Source organism: Sarcophilus harrisii, chromosome 6, assembly GCF_902635505.1.
Source record: "Sarcophilus harrisii chromosome 6, mSarHar1.11, whole genome shotgun sequence".
In the NCBI taxonomy this organism is placed as follows: domain Eukaryota; kingdom Metazoa; phylum Chordata; class Mammalia; order Dasyuromorphia; family Dasyuridae; genus Sarcophilus; species Sarcophilus harrisii.
In genome coordinates, this window is record NC_045431.1 from 183,574,958 (window position 1) to 183,591,657 (window position 16,700).

Here is a 16,700-nt window from a genome sequence, read left to right on the forward strand (position 1 = left end):
TATTCAACAGTATGTCTATCTGGGACAGACAGCACGGACAGTGAGTTTCACTTGGAGTTAAAAAGGAAAGCAAGTTGAATTATTTCCAAGAAATTGAAAAACGCTTTGAGTGATGATACTTTTCATTCTTTTTCAATACATTTTTAATAATAGGTTTTTATTTTCAAAAGACATGCAAGGATAATTTTCATCATTCACCCTTGAAAAATCTTGTGTTCCAAAGTTTTCTCCCTTCCTTCTTCCCACCCCCTTTTCTAGACATCAAGTGATCTCATATAGGTTAAACATGTGCAATTCCTCTATATTTATTTCCACATTCATCATTCTGCACAAAAAAAAAATCAGATCAAAGGGGGAAAATGAGAAAGAGAAAAAAAGCAAACCAACAACAAAAAAAGGAAAAATTCTACGTTGTGATCCACATTCAATACCTACAGTCCTCTCTCTGGATGCAGATGGCTCTCTCCATGACAAATCTATTAAAACTTACTTGAATCATCTCATTATTGAAAAGAGCCATGACTATCAGAACTGACCATTGTATAATCTTGCTGTTGCTGTGTATGATAACCTCCTAGTTCTGCTCATTTCACTTAACATCGTTAACATAAGTCTCTCCAGACCTTTCTGAAATCATCTTGCTGATCATTGAAAATGGTTTTTACTTAGTTTCTATATCACAAGACCTAGATATAACTGCCTTTGAAGACCTAAAGATAAACATTCTTAATTCAAGAGGTCAATGAAAAAAAGCATAATAAATGTGAGTAGGCTGAAACACAGAACAGACCAAAAACTCCAAGGCATAGGAGTGAGGAATGCCATTAAGAAATTATATGCCTGAAAAAATGGCTAGGATGGCTTTCCATGTGGTGAGAGTTTGAGCTAAGTGAATGGCTAGAGTCGTGTGAGAAAAACTTCTAGCATGTTGAGTAAGGTTATATGGTAAACTTTCAGGAAAACTTGGCCAAGAGTCATACAGTATGATCAGGCACAGATGAATTGTATTCTGAACTTTTTTTTTTTACTGGAGTAGAAATGATGGAAATATTTAAGGAAGAATTTGTGATGGGGAAGTCAGAAAATTCTGGTATCCACTCTAGGTTTGAGGAGAGCAAATTTTAAAGAGTAAGTTGGATCTCTTAGCTTTAACTCAAAGGAGTTCGACCTTTTCACAAAAAAAGATCAAGTGAATGAAGAATGTCTATTGCCCAGATTTCAAAATGCATATAAATGTATACCCTTTAGAATATATATAAATATATCTATATATCTATCTACATATAGATAGATATATAGATATGAAATCTCAGATAGATAATAAAGCTGGACAATGAACTAGGCCCAGAGTAGAAAAAGAGGAAGCGAAGAAGGGATATTAGGGAAGTGTTCAAGAATTAAGCCTAGAGAAACAACTCTGGTGGGAAAGAAAAGTGGGAGATTTTAATGAGACCAATGTGGGTGCACTGGAGACTTATGGATCAACTTCAATTTTTAAAATGACATGTCTATAACATAGAAGCAAAAAGAGCTAATGTTGGATGAATTCAAAAGTGTGGCAGATTCTTCTAAGAATAGTGTCAAGAGTACAAAAGCTCAGGCTGAGCTCAGGCTGGCAAGGAAAGCTAAGAATAACAGAAAGGATTTTAAAATGCAATGCTGAGAGAGGAAAAAAGGAAAATTAAAAAAGGGATAAGATCACTGTTTTTATAGGTGGGTAGGATGATGAGAGAAATCAGAGCTACTAAATTCTACTTTTCTTATATTATTATTATTATTATTGCCAAGGAGAATGAGTAACTTTTGGACTTTAGGGAAGAAAATAATGATGGCTAATAAAAAGTAGAAATACAAGATGACTAAAGAAATAAAGAAGAGAACATCTGGTGAGTTCAAAATGACAGACCCAAATAAACCACATCCCAGAATTCTGAAAGTTCTGCTGGATATAATTAAGTAGCCCTAATCCATAGTTTTTTGAAAAATCATGGTGAGTGGAGGAGAGAAAGCATGATTGAAGAAAGGTAAATACTGTCTTGGTACTAAAATCAAGGTAGGATCAGCTAAGTTTAAACCAAGGAACTTGATGTTTACTTCTAGCAATATTTTAGAATTCTGTTAGTAAAGGGTAACTAGCTAATATCTTGAAAAGGGAAGATGATCTCTGAAAGTCAAAATGACTTCATCAAGAACAGTTTTATGAGGCCAAATTAATTTACCTTTTTGACAGACATATTATAATTATATAATTATTATATATTATAATACAGAGTTCTATAAATATAGTTTTTCTAAATATTAGTAAAGCATTTGACTAAATGTTTCATGCTATTTTTATAGATTAGGTGGAGACAGCTAGATAATAGTGTAGTAAAGTGGCTTTGGAACTGTTTGAACAGCTGAAACCAAAGAGCCATCATTAATGATTTGCTGTCAGTTAGGAAGCATCTAGAGGGGTGTCCCAGGGATCTGTGTTTGACTCTGCCATATTCAACAATCATTTATAAATTTCATATTATATGCCAGACACTTCACTAAGTAACAGATATAAGCAAAGCAAAAATAATCCTTGTCCTCAAGGAACTTATATTCTCAATGGGAGAAATAATGAGAAAATAGGTACATACTAGCTATCTTTAGAAGGCAATTAGATAGTTTAGGGGATACAATGCTTAGCCTGGAGACAAGAAGTCTCATTTTCATGAGTTCAAATCTGACTTTAGAAACTTGCCAGCTATGTGACTGTGGACAAATCACTTACCTCTGTTTCCCTCAGTTTTCTCATATGTAAAAGAGCTGGAGGAAAAAAAAAGCAAACTCTTCCAGTATTTTTGCCAGGAGAACCCTAAACGTGGTCACAAAGAGTTGGACACAACTGAAATGGCTGAATGACAATAAAAGTATCATTAGAAGAGAGATTTTTAACCTGGAGTCCATGAAATTGTTGTTGTTGTTGTTTTAATTTATATCTTTTGCTGTCTAACTGGTTTCCTTTATCATGCTGAATGTTTCATTTTATGAGTTTAAAAACATTCCTCCAGGGATAATAATCATGATCTCAGACAAAGTTAAAGCTAAAATAGATTTAATAAAAAAAAAATTTAGGGAAACTACACTATATGTCTACTGTAATAATCAATCTTGTTTTAGGTCATTTTAAATAACTAGAAATATAACATTGGACTATTGCTGTGGTATAGGACATTTTGAGTTGGTAGATTTAGAAAAAAATGGAAAAATTTAGAGTTAGGAAGAAAGATATCCACCTTCAGAGAAACAGAGGACAAACAAGCAGAGTACAGTCTTACAGAGATGCAAGTGAATATGTGTGTGTGAGTTGTTATAGATATACAGGTATGCAAATATCTATATATGAATGGATATATAATGGATATATAATATCCATGTTTAATTATAGTCTTCTTGGGAAAAGGGGGAAAAAGTAATAAAGTAAAAAATGCATAGCAGAAAACAAAAGAAAATCTACAAGGAACCAAAAAAAAAAAAAAAAAAAGATGGATAGCTCTAAACACAATATGTAGTATTTGTTATATAAGTTTTCTTGAAGTGAAAATTTTTTGCTTTATAGTTTGAATTCTCTCTTAGATACATACATATGTATGTACACATGCATGTATATATTACACATATATGTAAATGTATACATTCCCACATATGTACAGATATACACATACACACATGCATATACACATAAAAAAATATTTATGGAGTCTTGTGTTGGCCCTGAGGAATGGAAGAGACAGAAAAGAAGGAGCTTACATCCTTAAGTAGCTTCCATTTTAGGAATAGGGTAGGTGAATAAATATAGGAAAATGTTTTAGGACAGCTCAGAGAGCTGAGAGAATATTAGACTTTGGGGTTAGAAAGACCTGGATTTGAAATGTGTCTAACACTTACTAGCTGTATTACCCAGAGCAGATCTCACTTAATCTTTTGTAGCTTCTGTTTCCTTATCTTTAAAATGAGATCAATAATAACATTTGATTCATTGGGTTGTTGTATGATCAAATGAAATAATCAATGTAAAGTATTCTGTCAACCTTAAGACACTATAAATATTGCCAGTTGTTGTTTTTTGTCATTCTTTCTTGAAGGGGACTATGACATCAGGGAGGAGATGCCATAATGTTCAAGTAATTGGATTAAAGTGAGGGAAGGCTATCATCATCATCATCATTAGGAACAAAAGGGAAAATAGATCCACAAAATGAAGGATTTTAGACTAAATAATCTCTTTTATTGAGTTGTGTTTTAGTTCTATCTGACTTTTCAGGATCTCATTTAGACCTTTCTTGGCAGAGATACTTGAGTAGTTTGCTATTTTGTTCTCCAGCTCATTTATAGATAAGGAAACTGAGGCAACAAGGTTAAGTGACTTGTTCAGGGTCACACAGCTAATAAGTGTCAGACTGGATTTGAACTCATGGAAATGAGCCTTCCTGTCTCTACATCCAGCACTTTGTCTACTATGTCATCTAGATATGGTGATTGTCTCTTAGGTCCCCTCTAATTCAGGATTTCTGATTGTGTGCTACAAGCAAAGTAAAAATAGAATCTGAGGAGGCAAGGTTCCTTTCAGCTGGAGTAATCAGGGAAAGCTTTATGGAGTTCATGGTATTTGAACTGAGTCTTGAAGGTACAGAAGAATGGACAAGATGAAGAAGTAGGAAGAGAATGAGAGAGATTATGTCCCACACATGAAGCACAGTGTATATGGATGATATTCTAGGTAATGTTACATTTCCCAAAGGAATAACTCTAATGGTAGAGTCTCCCCCCCCCCCCCCCCCCGCCGCCCATCCCCATTATGGAAAACGGGCAGAGAGGTGCTTTGTTACAGAGAGCAATACCCCATCTATCATTTTATTTTATTTTATTGTTTTTAATAGCTTTTTATTCACAAATTATATACATGGGTAATTTTACAACATTAACTATTGCCAAACCTTTTGTTCCAATTTTCCCCCTCTTTCCCCCCACCCCCTACTCTACATGGCAGGATGACCAATACATTTTAAATATGTTAAAGTATAAATTAAATACAAAATAAATACATGTCCAAATCGTTATTTTGCTATAGAGTACCATTTTAGCATGGAAACCTCAATTTACCCATTGTGTAGTGGTCTGTCTTGTCTTTGGAAACCGTGATTATTAAACTGCCTTTTCAACCTTCTCTTCCCTAGTTTGAGTAATCCCCATCCCTTTCTAGAGAAACTGTAGGCTTCATTCTGTGTAAAATTAATTGTGTTTTCAACCTCCTGACATGTTAATCCATCTTGTAAAGAAACTTCATTTTCAAAAGGGGAAATTCATTTTCCAGGCAGAAAATAGGTCTTTTGATCACATTAATCCAAGGCTGCTATCAATACAAGATTCTGTGTGATTCTAGGGATGGCAGGAAAGGCTACAATGAATGAAATTTGCTGAGGGTCAAGTTCCTGTTATACTGTTACATAATAGCCTAAAATATCTCTTCTAAAATTGGAAATGGATATTCAAGGAGATAAAATTAAGTCGACTCAGAAAAGTTTTAGAACCCTGGCATCTCAGAATTGAGATCTCAAAGATCATTCAGTCCAAACTTTACCAATATGAATCCCTTCCCATGTTTTTTTTTGATTGCTCTGGAGACCTCCAGAGATGGGAAATCATATTTCCTGAAGGAGACCATTCAAATTTTAGACACATATTCAGTTCTAGTTTTCTGTCCTCTTGAAACTGATACACAATCTCTGAATATTGAAATGACTGTCTTTTAAGAGAAAGCAGGCTCTGCTTTTGTAAAACATTAGTGTTGGTATAATCAAATGGGCTAGGCAGAGAGTAAATGTAAAAAGTAAAAATAATAACTATGGGTCAACTCCACAAAAAATTATATGAGATGTTATTAGATTAAGTATTTGAATATGAAATACTAGTGTGAAGTGGTATAGAAATTAATGGGAGAGATAGCAGACTGATGGATGACAGAATCATGCATAGATATCTTGAACTGTACATAGCTGATGGTAGCACAATGAGTTCAGGTCTCTGAGTCAGTGTTCTTTGAAAAGTCCCTCCTGTCATAACTGAAGAATGAATGTGTTGAGAGTAGGGAAAACAAAGAAGCCAGAGGAGATCTCTGTGGAACAGAGTGTCATAGTTCTGGTGTCTAAGTGCCTGTTGGGCTTTTCCCATGTGTCTCTGTTTCCCTCTGTGTTCTGTGTATCCCTGGTGGAAAAGTCTCAAACTCACTCAAACAATGAGATAGTTCTATGTCCCACATTCGGTAACCACTATGATTGGATATGGTGGTTTGGACGATGACTCTGTGTGACCCCATTCTGGTTCTGCTATTTATTATGTGATATCTGGGAAAGTATTCCACCTCTTTGATCCTTAGTTTCCTTCTATAAAATTGAAACTAATGGTATCAACTATTCCTTCTAGTTCTACATTTTCTGAACTTATGATCTATTCTTTCACCTTTTGAGATCTTCCTTATTCCTTTGGTGGGTATGTTTGCTTTAGTTGAATTATATAAAAAATCTAGGTATATAGTTAGAAAGGAGTATTATAATAGGGAAATAACATTTTAGAATTATTATTAAAATGATTTTGACCTCATGGACCCCTTAAAGGGTCCGGAATCCTTTAGCGCAAAAGTGTGAGCTCTAAAAGAAACTACTCCCTATGAGCTGCATTTTGACTCAGAAAACTACAAATTAGGGGCAGCTAGTTGGTGCAGTGGATAGAGCATCAGCCCTGAAGTTCAAATCTAGTTTCAGACTCTTAACACTTCCTAACTGTGTGACTCTGGGCAAGTCACTTAACCCCAATTGTCTCAGTGTAAGAAAGAAAGAAAGAAAGAAAGAAAGAAAGAAAGAAAGAAAGAAAGAAAGAAAGAAAGAAAGAAAGAAGGAAGGAAGGAAAACTATAAATCAATATTATTTATGTTGTATTGCATTTTTATTTAGTTGAGTTAAATATTTTTCTATTTCATTTTGATCTGGTTCTGATCTTTCTTAGGAGGTTTGCATACCACTTATTTTAACTAGAATTTAAAAGGTTTTATAATGGGAGGAGGGAAGGAGCAAGGACTCTGGAGAGAAAGCACAATGGCTTGGAAGGGAAAAGAGAGAAAGAAAAGAAAAATAAATAGAAAAAGAGAGGAGACAGGGGAAGAGAGGGAGAGAGATAAAGGGAGGTGGAGATGGAGATGGACAGTGAGAATAATGAGAAGACAAAGCGAGCAAGATAGAGAGAGACATGCATAGAGATAGAGATGGAAAGAGACAAAGAGGGAGAGACAGAGACAGAGAGAAAATTGTAGACAGAGATAGAGGGGGGAGAAAAAAGTGGGGAGAGAGACAGAGACAGTGAGAGAGAGATGGAGAAAGAGACAGAGAGAGGGGGAGGAGGGAGGAGAAGGATAGAGAGGGAGAGAGAGAATGAGAGAGGAGAGGAGGGAAAAGAGAAAGAGAGACAAGAGAGAGAGAGAGAGACAGAGAGAGAGAGATACAGAGACAGATAGAGACTTACAGAGAGAGAGAAAGAGAGAGAGAGAGAGAGAAAGAGAGAGAGAGAGAGAGAGAGAGGAGGGAATGAGGGAGGGAGAGGGAGAGAGAGAAGGAGAGCACATTGAAGGAAGACTCTCCCAAAAGATAAAGTGTCCTAACTGTAGGCAGGGAAATATTGGTAAATGTTTAACAACTGTCTCTCTTCTCCCTTCCCTCCCTCAATGTATGCTCAACATACTTGTAATTTTATTCTGTACCATCAGCATTTTCTCCATAACTTTCTTAAGTCTAGACAATGAAAAAACAGTTAAGACCCCAATCTGACCACATGGCTGGTCACTTGACACTTTCAAACTGTGACATTCAATCACAGAAGTTTGGCTCCAAACCAACGTTGTTTTTGTGTTGTTTTTGTTGCTGGGATTGTGTGTGTGTGTGTGTGTGTGTGTGTGTGTGTGTGTATTACTGAGATATTCATTGGTGGAAACGACTACAAAATCATTAGTTTTTGAAGTATTAAAGGAATTTTAAAAAGGCAAAGCCTTACGAATCTTTAATTTACCTCATTTCTTCAGGGTCAGTGACCATATCATATTTTTCTTTGCCTTCCCACAATACTAATCAGAGAACCACAAGCATTTTTTCTTATTGGTATGGAAAGAGCCGTGGGTTTAGAGTCAGATCGATTGAATACAAACTGTGACTCTTGCCACCCAGCTTGCTGACCCTTTGGAGATGGGGGGAGGCCATGTCTATTTCCTCACTTATAAAATGAGAGTATTGGACTTCAGGATCTCTAAGGTCCCTTCCACTTCCAAATACTATGAAATGTTAGTGGAATTTGCTGAACAAAGGGCTAAAGCACACATGCCATTTCCTTACCCTGAGGTAATGAGGATGCACCTTTCTCTTCTCCAGAGGGTGATGATTTTATATGTACCCAGAAGACCCAAGTCCTGTGCCAGCCCAGTTACTGAGCTCCATACAAAAATGTCATTACAGAAAATAATCCTGCCTGGAGTCAAATGATCTAGCCATATGGTTCAATGATAAAGCTCTGTTCCAATTGAATCCAGCTGCCACAAGAACAGCCCGATGGCTCAGTCCCACATTCCCTGTGCTTCAGCAATTGGATGGCATTTTTTCTTGTTGGGCAGATCTCTAAAGCAATGGCATTTTTATGAGGGCAATGGAAGGAGCTCTTGTGGTTAGAGAAACTGGGTTCCAATCACACCTCAGACAGGGCCTGACCCCTAACTGTCTGAGAAATTATTTGTAAGTAAGTAACCAGGAGTAATTCACTTCTTAACCCTCTTTACATCTCAATTTCTTTACCTGTAAAATGATGATGTGGAGCCAGATAGTCTTTGAAGTTGGCTCATCCACATCTGGATCGGTGATCCTATCTTGTAATATAGATAACTTCTGACATGAACATGACTCTGTATGGTTACAATATCCTTGAAAACATTATATCTTTGAATCTTCCCAGCAATTCTGTGAGGAAGGGAGGGCAAGTTTTAGCACCTCTCTTTGACAGAGGAATAAACTGAAGTTTAGAGAGGAAGTCACACAATGAGCTAATGTCAAAACTTAAAAGGGAAGTCATGGAAACTGAAGAAATCACTGAAAAGGAATATATTGAAGGAAGGGAAGCAAAGATGGGCCAGGAGAGAATTTCAGGGAATATGCATAATTAGGATTCAGGCCATGGATTATGATCTATAAAAGGACATTGAGAAGAAATGGTCAGAAAAAAGGAGGGGGGAGAGGTTAGATGGCACAGTGGATGGAGCACTGGTACTGGAGTCAGGAGGATTTTCAAATCTAACCTCAGATACTTACTAGCTAGCTGTGTGACTTTGGATGAGACACTTTAACCCCTAGTGCCTCACACAAAAAAAGAAGGAAAAAAAGAAAAGAAAGGGTCAGAGAGGTAAGAGAAGAGCCAGAAGAGAGAAGTATAAGAAAAGTCAAGGGAGAATCGAATATTCAGGACACAGTTAAGCAAAGTCTTCAGAGAGGGTCAAACTAAAAAAGCAACCATTAAAAGTTCGTTGGTGACCTTGAAAAAAGTAATTTTTGTGAAATGATGCAATCAGAAACTAGGTTATAATCCGGTGATATGTGAATTCAAGGTTATAAAAATGAGGTGTCAATGAGATTTTTTCTAGCTATTTGGCTGCAAGAGAGAAGCGAGACAGAAGTAATAGCCTGACGGAATGTGAAGTTAAGTGAAAGATTCTTGAAGGATGAGAGAGATTTGGACATATTTGCAGGAAATTAGGAAGGAGCCAAGATCAAAGAGCACAAAGTAGAGGAGTAGATTTTAAAGAACACTTAGAGCCACGTCTGCAACATGGCACCGGACTTGCCAGCCTGGTGTTCCCAAAGAGCTCAGAAGCAGGTGTTTCCTGAATTAAAAGTAGCCTCAGAAAGTTTCCAGCCTCTTTACAATTGAAAATGAGACAAACTTAGTCTAGAGAGAACTCTGTGCTTCATGAATAGACAAACCCTCAAACAGAGGAAGATTGTGGAAGATTTTATCAGCATGATCTGAACACAGGGACTCTTGGATAGCCTTCCCAGGGAGTCATCACTAGCTGGTCTAGACAAGCTTTTCCATCTAATTTAGGAGGTTACAAAGAAGGAAGTGTCAGTAAACTTGTATAGTTCAATAAGCATTTGTATTTGTGATGGATGTTCATAGACTGTCAAGGTTGGGAAGAACACACATGCATATATATACATATGTATATGTAGCAATAAAGAAGCAGAGACAGAGAGAAAGACAGAGTTATGTGGGATATATGTGGTCAGTGTGTGGATTTGTTTTGCCAGATTAAAGCTATATTCTGAGGATGCCTTCACCTAATGCTTATGGTGGAATAGGGGTAAGGATATACTGGAAGGGACAACTCTGTCCTTTCTCAGGAAAAAAGAAAAAAAAGATTTTAAACATAGATATAGAAGGTAAAATTCTGGAGTTTAAAGGAATATTGTAATATTAAATTGGGACTGGCAGAGCTGAAAGGGAGCCAAGAACTTAGAAGAGAAAATGCTAGGACTCTAAAAGAACATGAACCATAGAATTAGAAAGTTAGCTTTGGAAGAAGCCTTGGAACATGGAAATTCAGAGCTGAAATGAACTTTAAACTATATATAATGTTAGAAACAAGAGAAATTGGACATTGCTTGTTCTATCTAGAAAGGGATTTAGGACTAAAATATAAAATGTTAGAGCTAGAAGGGAACTTAGAAATAGGAAAAATATAACCAAATTTTGAAGGGACTTTAGAATATAGGATGTTAGATCTGAGAAGCACTGTAGAAAATAGAGAGTAGCACTGGTAGCACAAATTAGAATGCAAAAAGCCAGATAGATACTATAATGTGGAATATCACATCTGAGCAAATTTGTACGAACTGATGTAGAGAACAAATTAATCAGAAGCAGGAGAATAATTTGCATAGTGACCTCCAAAATGATTTTGTGGAGGAAGATGTCAAAGTATTTAGAAGAAAGAAAAAAAACAGGCTTCAATGAACTGAAATTCTACAATGGAAAGCCAGTCTGGAAAGTATAGAATGCCCAAGAATAAAATTCTGAAGAACAGAGAGAAGTCATTTCAGTAAAGAAGGAAAATGCCATTTGTCTGAAGACCAATGTAGAAACACAGCAATCCAGTAATCAAACTAGATTAAAAAACCATACAAAGGATGGAAGTGAGGGTTAGGATGACTACACGGAGTATCTATGATCCTTAATAATAGTGTAAGGAATGTGGTCTTAAAATCTAAGAAATGGAATGTTACAAGTAGGAATTTGGGACACAGAACATAGAATGTTAGGGCTTTATAATGGAAAGGAACTTAGATTATCTTATTTTGCACATGAGTAAGATAAGATTCAGGGCAGTTGTGACTATCCCAGGGTCACACAACTAGTCCATGACATAGCTAGAGCTTGATCCTAATGGAGCTGACTCCAAATACATTTTTCTACTACGTTACAACAAAAAGATGATGTGATCATAGATATAGAAAGAAAGCAAATTGATGGAACTTATTCATTACATATGACAATATTCAGTGTTTAGTGAAAGATATGGGCTTATTCATTCATTTATTCATCATCTATACAGTACCTTATAGCTCTAAATCTGAGTTTTATAACTTCTTAACTTGAATTCAAGAACTCCCAATGGGCTTATGGATAGAAATCAGGGAGTTCTTGAAATTAGATTTTTTTTAAAGGCAACTTTAGTTTCACTAGGCTGTAATTAAAATTTAGCACTTCTTTTAATTACTTTTGAAAATTTCATTCTTAAAAAGGATTCATAGGCTTCATCAGATTACCATAGAGGTCCATTATATAAAAGGAGATTAAAACCCATTTAGAATCTTATGATTCCTGGTATAAACATACTAGACATTCCAGTAGAGCTCTGGAACTGAATGCCAAGAATATAAAGACCTAACAGGATCAGTAAAGAAAGTGGATAAAAAACTAGGAAAGCAAATAGCATAGTGTAGGAATGCTTTGCCTGGATAGTAAGCACCAGAGGTGAATTATAATCAATATTTCTGACTCCAGAATCAGTATTCTTTTCCCATGATATCACAGTAAAAATTGTTCTTTTCCTTGTAGATCTCACAATTTCTTTAGATAAATATCTTTTTAAAGTTTTATCACAATTCTTTCCTTTTGAGCCTTTAGAATTTGTTTTTTACTATGCCCAAAGAGTTATCAAACTGTGCATATCTTTTGATCCAGCAGCATCTCTACTGGGTCTATATACCAAAGAGATCATAAAAAAAGGAAAAGGATCCACATGTACAAAAAAGGTTGTAGCAGTCCTTTTTGTAGTGGTGAGGAACTAAAAACTGCCCATCACTTGGAGAATGGCTGAATAAGTTATGGTATATGAATGTAAAGGAATATTATTGTTCTATCAGAAATGATCAGCAGGATGATTTCAGAAAGGCCTGGAGAGATTTACATGAACTGATGCTAAGTGCAGTAAGTAGAACCAGGAGAACATTGCATGCAGCAAAAGCAAGATTATACAATCATCAATTCTGATGGTCGTGGTTCTTTTCAATAGCAAGGTGATTCAGGCCAATTTCAATGTTCTTGTGATCAGCACTCACAGACAGGATTGTGGGGACTGAGTGTGGATCATAACATAGTTTTTTCCCACCTTTTTTGTTATTGTTTGCTTGCATTTTGTTTTCTTTCTCATGTTTTCCCTTTTTGATCTGATTTTTTTTGTGCAGCATGATAAATGTGGAAATATGTAAAGAAGAATTGCACATGTTTAATATATATTGGATTACTTGCTGTCTAGGGGAAGAGATGGGAGAAAGGGAGGGAAAAAATTTGGAACAGGTTTTGCAAAGGTGAATGTTGAAAATAATCTATGCATATGTTTTGAAAATAAAAAAGCTTTAATAAAAATAGAATTCTTCCTTTAATGATTCCTATCTTTGGCTTTATTTCCTATGTGGAATTTGAGCTCTTAAAACATTATCTCCTTGAAGGCAGGGATTTTGCTTCTTTTGTATCCCTAGTACTTACTGTAGTGTAATAGATGCTTTGATTGTTGTTCAGTCATTTTAATTGTATCCAACTCTTTGTGACCCCATTTGGCATTTTTCTTGGCAAAGATCCTAGAGTGGTTGGCCATTTCCTTCTCCAACTCATTTTACAAATGAGGAAACTGGGGCAAAAAGGTGAAGTGACTTGCCCACAGTCACATAGCAAGTAAATGTCTAAAGCCAGATTTGGACTCAGGAAGCTGAGTCTTCCTGACTCTAGACACAGTATTCTATCTGCCTTGCCACTTAACTGCCCAAGGGTTTTTGGTTGATTGAACTGTTTGAAATTTGCTCTTCAAAAATCTGAGGTTCATGTCAAACCACAACCAGCTTTCCTCTCCTCTTTTACAACTTCCTAGATGGATTGGTTATTTCCTCTAACTTCCCCTCATTTCCATCCTGGCATTCTTTGTTAATAAGAATCAGATCCAGAATAGAATTTCCCCTTGCTGCTCCCTTCAACTTTTGAAAGACGAAATGATGAATAAGAGCAAGTCAACAAATTATTAGTCTCTGTACTTTTGGCAAAGAGAGAGTTCCTTCAGATATTAAAAACCCTGAAGATCCCCATTAATAGTGTATTATGCCCCATGCCAGACTAGTGATCCATATGATTAATTCCTTTTTCTTACGTACATGATATGTTCTTAATAAATATTTATTGAATTGGGATTTGAATTAGTGTTTCTCACCTTTCTTTCTAGCTCTAACTTACTGAACCACATCTCTGTAATTTTTCCTTTAGATTTATTCCCCTCCCCACTCTGTTATTATAGATGTGGTTTCTCCCATTAGCCCCTCTCTCCCCCAATTTGATAGTATTAATCATGTTCAAACTTTTTTTAAATCAATTTTGGCCTGGAGCCTGGGAATTTTCAGATGAGCCCAATGTAGTTCTGTGTGAGCATGAGTGTGAGCGTGATAGAATATGCTCATAGATCTAACAAGGCTGGACTGAAGGGGAAGGTGGTACCTTGAGAAGGGAGTATGATATCTAGTACTTTGCTTAATGAAATGTTCCTGGGACTGTGCCTGGTGGCTATGTCATAGTGGAGAAGGGGGGAGGAACTTGGATTATTCGAATTCTCTTCCCAACATTTTGCTCATTAAAAAAGTCAGTGGCTCACCTAGATTTCACTTGCTTTAATAATGCAGTTCAATGCTCCATTAAACTTAATGGCAATTACATCTCTAGATAATATTTGTGCCTGTGAGGGTAGTTGGGGGAGTTTTTTTTTTTTTTACTATACCTTTGAGGATCTTATCCTTTGTTTTCAAATATAATATTCTTTATTTGATAGTGATCAATCTATCAACAAACATTTATTAGATACTTAATATATATCAGGCACTGTATTAAGTATTAGACATACAAATAAATAAAATCAATCCTTGACCTCAAGGAGCTTATATTCTAACAGGGAAGATGACATGTAAATAGGTATATCAAACTTACACCCAGTATAAATGAAAAATATCTGAGATAGCAAGTCACTTGCTGAAGTGGTAATGATTTTTGTTTCTGAAAGACCAACAAGAAAACCAGTTGCCTTTTTGCAGTAAACATAAACCTCCCCACCATTATGATTATCCCCATTTTTGTCACCATTATTACCATCATCAACATTATTTTTACCACTGACTACCTTCATCTCTATCTCCTTATTAACTTTGCCATCACCTTAGGTTAAGTCCTGGCTTCATCCCCATTACCACTATCAATAAAATAATTATGATATTATCATCAATGTCAATGTCGATGGCATCACTGACATGGTATGGTGGAGAGAAGAGTGTAAAAGTTCAGTGGGTATGATTTGAATTTTCACTTTATACTTGACATACTGTCAGATATTATTAACAAACACAATATAAACAAATATGGAACTTGGAGCACTAAAATATGTCCTGAGTATATTAATTCTGGTCTCAAGAAGCCTGCAGTCTAATTACAAAATAAGCACATAAAAGAGTTCACAGCAGTATGGGCTAAGTGCTTTATGGATAGCAAATAGTTAAGTGCTTCCGAATTTTAGTGTAGGCAGGAATCTCAGCAAATAGATGAAATGAAGGAAGGCTTCCTAGAGTAGGTGGAATTTGCAGTGAGTTTTAACAAGTATACAGCCCTTAGATCAGCTGCCTATGAAAGTGGCCCATTTTATTGTGGAATTGCTCTAATTTTTTGAAAGTTTTTCCTTTAATTAAGCTGTCATCTGTCTTATTTTCATAAAGTTTGATTATTTCTGTCTCTTCCTCATAAATAAATATGTATAGAAATCATTATCATCATTTCTAACTATCTTTATACTGGGCTCTTATCTCAAAAATCAGATACAAACTTTTTTTTTATTTAGCATTTAGGACCCTTCACAAACTGTCTCCAACCCAGCCCTCTAGGGTCATCTTACACAATCTCTTCTCTCCATATACCCTTTTGTCCAGCCAAACTGGTCTTTTCATTTTTCATCCATAGCATTCCATCTCCTACCTTCACACACCTTTGTACAGACTGTTCCCCTTGTCTGAAATGCACTTTACCTCCATCTCTTAGCATCCCTGGTTTCCTTCAGAGTTCAGATCCATGTGTATACAATTTATGATTCCTTGACTCTCTTTCCCTACTAATAGTCCATCACCCTCCTCCCCCCCCCAATTTCTTCATCCTTAATTTGCAGATATTCTTTTGTGTGTATGTTATCTATTCCAATAAAATGCAAATTCCTTGGGGGCAGAGATAGTTTTGGGTTTGTCTTTATACACAATGCCTATCATGGCGCCTGCCACATAGCAAGTATTTAATATATAAATGTTTACTGACTGATATAAATTTTATTGCATGAAAGAAAGTTAGATGAACTGATGGTAGGTGAAATGAGCAGAACCAATAGTACATTGTTCACAGTAATAACAAAATTATGTGATGATCAGCTGTGATGGAGTTGGCTTTTTTCAACAATGATGTAATTATCAAGGCAATTCCAAGAGATTTGTGATGGAAAGAGCCATCTGTATCTAGAGAGAGAATTATGGAGAATTATGTGGATAGCAACATAGCATTTTCAGCTTGTTGTTGTTGTTTATTTGTTTGTTTGTTTTTCTTGTATTTTTTCCCTTTTGATTGATTTTTCTTGTACAGCATGTCAAATATGGGAGAAAAATAGCATAACTTTAACTTTAAAAAAAGGAAAAAAGAAAGGAAGGAATCATGTAAGTTAAACAAATAAAACAAACAAAATAAAAAGAATACTTTGGCTTCTATTTCTAGGCCTTGAACTAACCAGCACCATGAAAACTCATTTGTTGAACTGTGTGTGCTGTTATTCAATCATGTCCGACTCCTTGTCACTCCATATACTTGTTTTCTTGGCAAAGATATTGGACTGGTTTACCTTTTCCTTTTGCAGTGTGCCTCTATTTTACAGATTAGGAACTGAGGCAAATAGGGGTTAAGTGACTTGCTCAGAGTCATACAGCCAGTAAATGTAAATGTAAGAGCAGTTTTGAGCTTAGATTCAGATCTCAGATGCTTGATCCAGGTCTAGATACTCTAACTGCTGGACCACCTAAATGGTGAAG

General features: G+C 35.9%; 1 pseudogene; it reads right to left on the reverse strand.

The window, feature by feature from the left end:
• LOC111721390 overlaps positions 1 to 16,700 on the reverse strand; it is a 45,545-nt pseudogene that overhangs the window by 27,910 nt on the left and 935 nt on the right.